Here is an 11,685-nt window from a genome sequence, read left to right on the forward strand (position 1 = left end):
TATCAACTGCTGTCGTTTCATGAAACAACAAACCGTATTTGTTTTTAAAAAGGAAACACCATAGAAAACATGCTCAATTAAATATGAGAAATAATGTAAAACTAATAAATTTGCCTTTTTGCTTTTTAGATTCTACACCAAAAATAATTTTGAGGTCTGCCAGGGAGAGCTTGGCGACAGGGCTCCCAGTTCCCGACAGAACGCCATGGGCCAGTTGCTACTTGGTAGACTGAAGTGCGGCGATCCTCTGCTCCACCATGCCGCTGCACTCGAACCTGTGGATGGTGACGTCTCGCTTCTGACCCACTCGATGAATTCGGCCACATGCTTGGTCCTCTAAGGCTGGGTTCCAGTGCATCGCCATGAGGAAGAGGTGAGTCCCACCCACTAGGTTGAGGCCGACGCCGCCAGCACACTGCAATAGGCTTTTTTCTTAAAAACGACATAGTATAGTAAGGCGTTTTTTCGTAAAAAACGACATAATATAGTAAGGCGTTTTTTCGTAAAAAACGACGTAGTATAGTAAGGCGTTTTTTCTTAAAAAAGGACAGAGTATAGTAAGGCGTTTTTTCCGTAAAGAAACGACATAGTATAGTAAGTCTTTTTTTGTTGAAAAAATGACATAGTATAGTAGGGCTTTTTTCTTAAAAAACGACATAGTATAGTAAGGCGTTTTTTCCGTAAAGAAACGACATAGTATAGTAAGGCGCTTTTTCGTAAAAACGACATAGTATAGTAAGGCGTTTTTTCTTAAAGAATGACATAGTATAGTAAGGCCTATTTTCGTAAAAAACGACATAGTATAGTAAGGCTTTTTTCTTAAAAAAGGACAGAGTATAGTAAGACGTTTTTTCCGTAAAGAAACGACATAGTATAGTAAGTCTTTTTTTGTTGAAAAAATGACATAGTATAGTAGGGCTTTTTTCGTAAAAAACGACATAGTATAGTAAGGCGTTTTTTCTTAAAGAATGACATAGTATAGTAAGGCCTATTTTCGTAAAAAACGACATAGTATAGTAAGGCTTTTTTCTTAAAAAAGGACAGAGTATAGTAAGACGTTTTTTCCGTAAAGAAACGACATAGTATAGTAAGTCTTTTTTTGTTGAAAAAATGACATAGTATAGTAGGGCTTTTTTCGTAAAAAACGACATAGTATAGTAAGGCGTTTTTTCTTAAAAAATGACATAGTATAGTAAGGCATTTTTTCTTTTAAAACGACATAGTATAGTAAGGCTTTTTTTTCTTTAAAAAACGACATAGTATAGTAAGGCGTTTTTTCGTAAAAACGACATAGTATAGTAAGGCGTTTTTTCTTAAAAAATGACATAGTATAGTAAGGCCTATTTTCGTAAAAAACGACATAGTATAGTAAGGCTTTTTTCTTAAAAAACGACATAGTATAGTAAGGCATTTTTTCTTTTAAAACGACATAGTATAGTAAGGCTTTTTTTCTTAAAAAACGACATAGTATAGTAAGACTTTTTTTTTGTTAAAAAACGACAGAGTATAGTAAGGCTTTTTTCGTAAAAAACGACATAGTATAGTAAGGCATTTTTTTCGTAAAAAACGACATAGTATAGTAAGGCATTTTTTCTTTTAAAATGACATAGTATAGTAAGGCTTTTTTTCTTAAAAAACGACATAGTATAGTAAGGCGTTTTTTCCGTAAAAAAACGACATAGTATAGTAAGGCGTTTTTTCTTAAAAAGTGACATAGTATAGTAAGGCTTTTTTTCTTAAAAAACGACATAGTATAGTAAGGCGTTTTTTCCGTAAAGAAACGACATAGTATAGTAAGTCTTTTTTTGTTGAAAAAATGACATAGTATAGTAGGGCTTTTTTCTTAAAAAACGACATAGTATAGTAAGGCGTTTTTTCGTAAAAAACGACATAGTATAGTAAGGCGTTTTTTCGTAAAAACGACATAGTATAGTAAGGCGTTTTTTCTTAAAGAATGACATAGTATAGTAAGGCCTATTTTCGTAAAAAACGACATAGTATAGTAAGGCTTTTTTCTTAAAAAATGACATAGTATAGTAAGGCGTTTTTTCTTAAAAAATGACATAGTATAGTAAGGCTTTTTTTCTTAAAAAAAGGACATAGTATAGTAAAGCGTTTTTTCCGTAAAAAAACGACATAGTATAGTAAGTCTTTTTTTATTGAAAAAATGACATAGTATAGGAGGGCTTTTTTCTTAAAAAACGACATAGTATAGTAAGGCGTTTTTTCGTAAAAAACGACATAGTATAGTAAGGCGTTTTTTCTTAAAAAATGACATAGTATAGTAAGGCTTTTTTTCTTAAAAAAAGGACATAGTATAGTAAGGCGTTTTTTCCGTAAAAAAACGACATAGTATAGTAAGTCTTTTTTTGTTGAAAAAATGACATAGTATAGAAGGGCTTTTTTCTTAAAAAACGACATAGTATAGTAAGGCGTTTTTTCGTAAAAAACGACATAGTATAGTAAGGCGTTTTTTCGTAAAAACGACATAGTATAGTAAGGCGTTTTTTCGTAAAAAACGACATAGTATAGTAAGGCGTTTTTTCCGTAAAAAAACGACATAGTATAGTAAGGCGTTTTTTCCGTAAAAAAACGACATAGTATAGTAAGGCGTTTTTTCTTAAAAAGTGACAGTATAGTAAGGCTTATTTTCGTAAAAAACGACATAGTATAGTAAGGCTTTTTTCTTAAAAAACGACATAGTATAGTAAGGCGTTTTTTCGTAAAAAACGACATAGTATAGTAAGGCGTTTTTTCTTAAAAAATGACATAGTATAGTAAGGCATTTTTTCGTAAAAAACGACATAGTATAGTAAGGCGTTTTTTCTTAAAAAATGACATAGTATAGTAAGGCTTTTTTTTCTTAAAAAAAGGACATAGTATAGTAAGACGTTTTTTCCGTAAAAAAACGACATAGTATAGTAAGGCGTTTTTTCCGTAAAAAAACGACATAGTATAGTAAGGCGTTTTTTCTTAAAAAGTGACATAGTATAGTAAGGCTTTTTTTCTTAAAAAAAGGACATAGTATAGTAAGGCGTTTTTTCCGTAAAAAAACGACATAGTATAGTAAGGCGTTTTTTCCGTAAAAAAACGACATAGTATAGTAAGGCGTTTTTTCTTAAAAAGTGACATAGTATAGTAAGGCTTTTTTCTAAAAAAAAAAGGACATAGTATAGTAAGGCGTTTTTTTCCGTAAAGAAACGACATAGTATAGTAAGTCTTTTTTTGTTGAAAAAATGACATAGTATAGTAGGGCTTTTTTCGTAAAAAACTACATAGTATAGTAAGGCGTTTTTTCTTTTAAAAAGACATAGTATAGTAAGGCTTTTTTTCTTAAAAAACGACATAGTATAGTAAGGCTTTTTTTTCTTTAAAAAACGACATAGTATAGTAAGGCCTATTTTCGTAAAAAGCGACATAGTATAGTAAGGCTTTTTTCTTAAAAAACGACATAGTATAGTAAGGCATTTTTTCTTTTAAAACGACATAGTATAGTAAGGCTTTTTTTCTTAAAAAACGACAGAGTATAGTAAGGCTTTTTTCGTAAAAAACGACATAGTATAGTAAGGCATTTTTTCGTAAAAAACGACATAGTATAGTAAGGCGTTTTTTCCGTAAAAAAACGACATAGTATAGTAAGGCGTTTTTTCCGTAAAAAAACGACATAGTATAGTAAGGCGTTTTTTCTTAAAAAGTGACATAGTATAGTAAGGCTTTTTTTCTTAAAAAAAGGACATAGTATAGTAAGGGTTTTTTTCCGTAAAGAAACGACATAGTATAGTAAGTCTTTTTTTGTTGAAAAAAATGACATAGTATAGTAGGGCTTTTTTCTTAAAAAATGACATAGTATAGTAAGGCGTTTTTTCCGTAAAGAAACGACATAGTATAGTAAGTCTTTTTTTGTTGAAAAAATGACATAGTATAGTAGGGCTTTTTTCTTAAAAAACGACATAGTATAGTAAGGCGTTTTTTCTTTTAAAACGACATAGTATAGTAAGGCTTTTTTTCTTAAAAAACGACATAGTATAGTAAGGCTTTTTTTTCTTTAAAAAACGACAGAGTATAGTAAGGCTTTTTTTTCGTAAAAAAAGACATAGTATAGTAAGGCATTTTTTCGCAAAAAACGACATAGTATAGTAAGGCGTTTTTTCCGTAAAAAAACGACATAGTATAGTAAGGCGTTTTCTCTTAAAAAACGACATAGTATAGTAAGGCATTTTTTCGTAAAAAACGACATAGTATAGTAAGGCGTTTTTTTCGTAAAAAATAAACGACATAGTATAGTAAGGCTTTTTTTCCGTAAAAAAACGACATAGTATATTAAGGCTTTTTTCTTAAAAAACGACATAGTATAGTAAGGCTTTTTTTCCTTAAAAAACGACAGAGTATAGTAAGGCCTATTTTCGTAAAAAACGACATAGTATAGTAAGGCTTTTTTCTTAAAAAACGACATAGTATAGTAAGGCATTTTTTCTTTTAAAACGACATAGTATAGTAAGGCTTTTTTTCTTAAAAAACGACATAGTATAGTAAGGCCTATTTTCGTAAAAAACGACATAGTATAGTAAGGCTTTTTTCTTAAAAAACGACAGAGTATAGTAAGGCGTTTTTTCCGTAAAGAAACGACATAGTATAGTAAGTCTTTTTTTGTTGAAAAAATGACATAGTATAGTAGGGCTTTTTTCTTAAAAAACGACATAGTATAGTAAGGCGTTTTTTCGTAAAAAACGACATAGTATAGTAAGGCGTTTTTTCGTAAAAACGACATAGTATAGTAAGGCGTTTTTTCTTAAAGAATGACATAGTATAGTAAGGCCTATTTTCGTAAAAAACGACATAGTATAGTAAGGCTTTTTTCTTAAAAAACGACATAGTATAGTAAGGCGTTTTTTCGTAAAAAACGACATAGTATAGTAAGGCGTTTTTTCTTAAAAAATGACATAGTATAGTAAGGCATTTTTTCGTAAAAAACGACATAGTATAGTAAGGCGTTTTTTCTTAAAAAATGACATAGTATAGTAAGGCTTTTTTTTCTTAAAAAAAGGACATAGTATAGTAAGGCGTTTTTTCCGTAAAAAAACGACATAGTATAGTAAGGCGTTTTTTCCGTAAAAAAACGACATAGTATAGTAAGGCGTATTTTCTTAAAAAGTGACATAGTATAGTAAGGCTTTTTTTCTTAAAAAAAGGACATAGTATAGTAAGGCGTTTTTTTCCGTAAAGAAACGACATAGTATAGTAAGGCGTTTTTTCTTAAAAAGTGACATAGTATAGTAAGGCTTTTTTTCTTAAAAAAAGGACATAGTATAGTAAGGCGTTTTTTTCCGTAAAGAAACGACATAGTATAGTAAGGCGTTTTTTCCGTAAAAAAACGACATAGTATAGTAAGGCGTTTTTTCCGTAAAAAAACGACATAGTATAGTAAGGCGTTTTTTCTTAAAAAGTGACATAGTATAGTAAGGCTTTTTTTCTAAAAAAAAAAGGACATAGTATAGTAAGGCGTTTTTTTCCGTAAAGAAACGACATAGTATAGTAAGTCTTTTTTTGTTGAAAAAATGACATAGTATAGTAGGGCTTTTTTCGTAAAAAACTACATAGTATAGTAAGGCGTTTTTTCTTTTAAAAAGACATAGTATAGTAAGGCTTTTTTTCTTAAAAAACGACATAGTATAGTAAGGCTTTTTTTTCTTTAAAAAACGACATAGTATAGTAAGGCCTGTTTTCGTAAAAAGCGACATAGTATAGTAAGGCTTTTTTCTTAAAAAACGACATAGTATAGTAAGGCATTTTTTTCTTTAAAAAACGACAGAGTATAGTAAGGCTTTTTTTTCGTAAAAAAAGACATAGTATAGTAAGGCATTTTTTCGCAAAAAACGACATAGTATAGTAAGGCGTTTTTTCCGTAAAAAAACGACATAGTATAGTAAGGCGTTTTCTCTTAAAAAACGACATAGTATAGTAAGGCATTTTTTCGTAAAAAACGACATAGTATAGTAAGGCGTTTTTTTCGTAAAAAAAAAAAAACGACATAGTATAGTAAGGCTTTTTTTCCGTAAAAAAACGACATAGTATATTAAGGCTTTTTTCTTAAAAAACGACATAGTATAGTAAGGCTTTTTTTCCCTTAAAAAACGACAGAGTATAGTAAGGCCTATTTTCGTAAAAAACGACATAGTATAGTAAGGCTTTTTTCTTAAAAAACGACATAGTATAGTAAGGCATTTTTTCTTTTAAAACGACATAGTATAGTAAGGCTTTTTTTCTTAAAAAACGACATAGTATAGAAAGGCCTATTTTCGTAAAAAACGACATAGTATAGTAAGGCTTTTTTCTTAAAAAACGACAGAGTATAGTAAGGCGTTTTTTCCGTAAAGAAACGACATAGTATAGTAAGTCTTTTTTTGTTGAAAAAATGACATAGTATAGTAGGGCTTTTTTCGTAAAAAACGACATAGTATAGTAAGGCGTTTTTTCTTAAAAAATGACATAGTATAGTAAGGCATTTTTTCTTTTAAAACGACATAGTATAGTAAGGCTTTTTTTCTTTAAAAAACGACATAGTATAGTAAGGCGTTTTTTCGTAAAAACGACATAGTATAGTAAGGCGTTTTTTCTTAAAAAATGACATAGTATAGTAAGGCCTATTTTCGTAAAAAACGACATAGTATAGTAAGGCTTTTTTCTTAAAAAACGACATAGTATAGTAAGGCATTTTTTCTTTTAAAACGACATAGTATAGTAAGGCTTTTTTTCTTAAAAAACGACATAGTATAGTAAGACTTTTTTTTTGTTAAAAAACGACAGAGTATAGTAAGGCTTTTTTCGTAAAAAACGACATAGTATAGTAAGGCGTTTTTTCGTAAAAAACGACATAGTATAGTAAGGCGTTTTTTCTTTTAAAACGACATAGTATAGTAAGGCTTTTTTTTCTTTAAAAAACGACAGAGTATAGTAAGGCTTTTTTCGTAAAAAACGACATAGTATAGTAAGGCGTTTTTTCGTAAAAAACGACATAGTATAGTAAGGCGTTTTTTCCGTAAAAAAACGACATAGTATAGTAAGGCATTTTCTCTTAAAAAACGACATAGTATAGTAAGGCATTTTTTCGTAAAAAACGACATAGTATAGTAAGGCGTTTTTTCGTTAAAAAAAAAACGACACAGTATAGTAAGGCTTTTTTTCCGTAAAAAAACGACATAGTATATTAAGGCTTTTTTCTTAAAAAACGACATAGTATAGTAAGGCTTTTTTTCCTTAAAAAACGACAGAGTATAGTAAGGCCTATTTTCGTAAAAAACGACATAGTATAGTAAGGCTTTTTTCTTAAAAAACGACATAGTATAGTAAGGCATTTTTTCTTTTAAAACGACATAGTATAGTAAGGCTTTTTTTCTTAAAAAACGACATAGTATAGTAAGGCCTATTTTCGTAAAAAACGACATAGTATAGTAAGGCTTTTTTCTTAAAAAACGACATAGTATAGTAAGGCATTTTTTCTTTTAAAACGACATAGTATAGTAAGGCTTTTTTTCTTAAAAAACGACATAGTATAGTAAGGCCTATTTTCGTAAAAAACGACATAGTATAGTAAGGCGTTTTTTCGTAAAAAACGACATAGTATAGTAAGGCTTTTTTCGTAAAAAACGACATAGTATAGTAAGGCCTATTTTCGTAAAAAACGACATAGTATAGTAAGGCTTTTTTTTCTTTAAAAAACGACATAGTATAGTAAGGCTTTTTTTTCTTTAAAAAACGACAGAGTATAGTAAGGCATTTTTTCGTAAAAAACGACATAGTATAGTAAGGCGTTTTTTCTTTTAAAACGACATAGTATAGTAAGGCTCTTTTTCTTAAAAAACGACATAGTATAGTAAGGCGTTTTTTCCGTAAAAAAACGACATAGTATAGTAAGGCGTTTTTTCTTAAAAAACGACATAGTATAGTAAGGCTTTTTTTCGTAAAAAACGACATAGTATAGTAAGGCTTTTTTTCTTAAAAAACAACATAGTATAGTAAGGCTTTTTTTTCTTTAAAAAACGACAGAGTATAGTAAGGCTTTTTTTTCGTAAAAAAAGACATAGTATAGTAAGGCATTTTTTCGTAAAAAACGACATAGTATAGTAAGGCGTTTTTTCCGTAAAAAAAACGACATAGTATAGTAAGGCGTTTTTTCTTAAAAAACGACATAGTATAATAAGGCATTTTTTCGTAAAAAACGACATAGTATTATAGTAAGGCTTTTTTTCTTTAAAAAACGACAGAGTATAGTAAGGCTTTTTTTCTTAAAAAACGACATAGTATAGTAAGGCTTTTTTTTCTTTAAAAAACGACAGAGTATAGTAAGGCTTTTTTTTCGTAAAAAAAGACATAGTATAGTAAGGCATTTTTTCGTAAAAAACGACATAGTATAGTAAGGCGTTTTTTCCGTAAAAAAACGACATAGTATAGTAAGGCGTTTTTTCCGTAAAAAAACGACATAGTATAGTAAGGCGTTTTTTCTTAAAAAACGACATAGTATAATAAGGCATTTTTTCGTAAAAAACGACATAGTATTATAGTAAGGCTTTTTTTCTTTAAAAAACGACAGAGTATAGTAAGGCTTTTTTTCTTAAAAAACGACATAGTATAGTAAGGCGTTTTTTCTTAAAAAACGACATAGTATAGTAAGGCGTTTTTTCGTAAAAAACGACATAGTATAGTAAGGCATTTTTTCTTAAAAAATGACATAGTATAGTAAGGCGTTTTTTCCGTAAAAAAACAACATAGTATGGTAAGGCGTTTTTTCCGTAAAAAAACGACATAGTATATTAAGGCTTTTTTGTTGAAAAATGACATAGTATAGTAAGACTTTTTTGTTAAAAAATGACATAGTATAGTAGGGCTTTTTTGTTAAAAACGACATAGTATAGTAAGGCTTTTTTCTTAAAAAACGACATAGTATAGTAAGGCGTTTTTTCTTTTAAAACGACATAGTATAGTAAGGCTCTTTTTCTTAAAAAACGACATAGTATAGTAAGGCGTTTTTTCCGTAAAAAAACGACATAGTATAGTAAGGCGTTTTTTCTTAAAAAACGACATAGTATAGTAAGGCTTTTTTTCGTAAAAAACAACATAGTATAGTAAGGCTTTTTTTCTTAAAAAACGACATAGTATAGTAAGGCATTTTTTCTTTAAAAAACGACAGAGTATAGTAAGGCTTTTTTTCTTAAAAAACGACATAGTATAGTAAGGCCTATTTTCGTAAAAAACGACATAGTATAGTAAGGCTTTTTTCTTAAAAAACGACATAGTATAGTAAGGCATTTTTTCTTTTAAAACGACATAGTATAGTAAGGCTTTTTTTCTTAAAAAACGACATAGTATAGTAAGGCCTATTTTCGTAAAAAACGACATAGTATAGTAAGGCGTTTTTTCGTAAAAAACGACATAGTATAGTAAGGCTTTTTTCGTAAAAAACGACATAGTATAGTAAGGCCTATTTTCGTAAAAAACGACATAGTATAGTAAGGCTTTTTTTTCTTTAAAAAACGACATAGTATAGTAAGGCTTTTTTTTCTTTAAAAAACGACAGAGTATAGTAAGGCATTTTTTCGTAAAAAACGACATAGTATAGTAAGGCGTTTTTTCTTTTAAAACGACATAGTATAGTAAGGCTCTTTTTCTTAAAAAACGACATAGTATAGTAAGGCGTTTTTTCCGTAAAAAAACGACATAGTATAGTAAGGCGTTTTTTCTTAAAAAACGACATAGTATAGTAAGGCTTTTTTTCGTAAAAAACGACATAGTATAGTAAGGCTTTTTTTCTTAAAAAACAACATAGTATAGTAAGGCTTTTTTTTCTTTAAAAAACGACAGAGTATAGTAAGGCTTTTTTTTCGTAAAAAAAGACATAGTATAGTAAGGCATTTTTTCGTAAAAAACGACATAGTATAGTAAGGCGTTTTTTCCGTAAAAAAAACGACATAGTATAGTAAGGCGTTTTTTCTTAAAAAACGACATAGTATAATAAGGCATTTTTTCGTAAAAAACGACATAGTATTATAGTAAGGCTTTTTTTCTTTAAAAAACGACAGAGTATAGTAAGGCTTTTTTTCTTAAAAAACGACATAGTATAGTAAGGCTTTTTTTTCTTTAAAAAACGACAGAGTATAGTAAGGCTTTTTTTTCGTAAAAAAAGACATAGTATAGTAAGGCATTTTTTCGTAAAAAACGACATAGTATAGTAAGGCGTTTTTTCCGTAAAAAAACGACATAGTATAGTAAGGCGTTTTTTCCGTAAAAAAACGACATAGTATAGTAAGGCGTTTTTTCTTAAAAAACGACATAGTATAATAAGGCATTTTTTCGTAAAAAACGACATAGTATTATAGTAAGGCTTTTTTTCTTTAAAAAACGACAGAGTATAGTAAGGCTTTTTTTCTTAAAAAACGACATAGTATAGTAAGGCGTTTTTTCTTAAAAAACGACATAGTATAGTAAGGCGTTTTTTCGTAAAAAACGACATAGTATAGTAAGGCATTTTTTCTTAAAAAATGACATAGTATAGTAAGGCGTTTTTTCCGTAAAAAAACAACATAGTATGGTAAGGCGTTTTTTCCGTAAAAAAACGACATAGTATATTAAGGCTTTTTTGTTGAAAAATGACATAGTATAGTAAGACTTTTTTGTTAAAAAATGACATAGTATAGTAGGGCTTTTTTGTTAAAAACGACATAGTATAGTAAGGCTTTTTTCTTAAAAAACGACATAGTATAGTAAGGCGTTTTTTCTTTTAAAACGACATAGTATAGTAAGGCTCTTTTTCTTAAAAAACGACATAGTATAGTAAGGCGTTTTTTCCGTAAAAAAACGACATAGTATAGTAAGGCGTTTTTTCTTAAAAAACGACATAGTATAGTAAGGCTTTTTTTCGTAAAAAACAACATAGTATAGTAAGGCTTTTTTTCTTAAAAAACGACATAGTATAGTAAGGCTTTTTTTTCTTTAAAAAACGACAGAGTATAGTAAGGCTTTTTTTTCGTAAAAAAAGACATAGTATAGTAAGGCATTTTTTCGTAAAAAACGACATAGTATAGTAAGGCGTTTTTTCCGTAAAAAAATGACATAGTATAGTAAGGCGTTTTTTCCGTAAAAAAAACGACATAGTATAGTAAGGCGTTTTTTCTTAAAAAACGACATAGTATAATAAGGCATTTTTTCGTAAAAAACGACATAGTATTATAGTAAGGCTTTTTTTCTTTAAAAAACGACAGAGTATAGTAAGGCTTTTTTTCCGTAAAAAAACAACATAGTATGGTAAGGCGTTTTTTCCGTAAAAAAACGACATAGTATATTAAGGCTTTTTTGTTGAAAAATGACATAGTATAGTAAGACTTTTTTGTTAAAAAACGACATAGTATAGTAGGGCTTTTTTGTTAAAAACGACATAGTATAGTAAGGCTTTTTTCTTAAAAAACGACATAGTATAGTAAGGCGTTTTTTCTTAAAAAATGACATAGTATAGTAAGGCCTATTTTCGTAAAAAACGACATAGTATAGTAAGGCATTTTTTCTTAAAAAACGACATAGTATAGTAAGGCATTTTTTCGTAAAAAACGACATAGTATAGTAAGGCGTTTTTTCTTTTAAAACGACATAGTATAGTAAGGCTCTTTCTTAAAAAACGACATAGTATAGTAAGGCATT

This window comes from Stigmatopora argus, chromosome 6, assembly GCF_051989625.1.
Source record: "Stigmatopora argus isolate UIUO_Sarg chromosome 6, RoL_Sarg_1.0, whole genome shotgun sequence".
In the NCBI taxonomy this organism is placed as follows: Eukaryota; Metazoa; Chordata; class Actinopteri; order Syngnathiformes; family Syngnathidae; genus Stigmatopora; species Stigmatopora argus.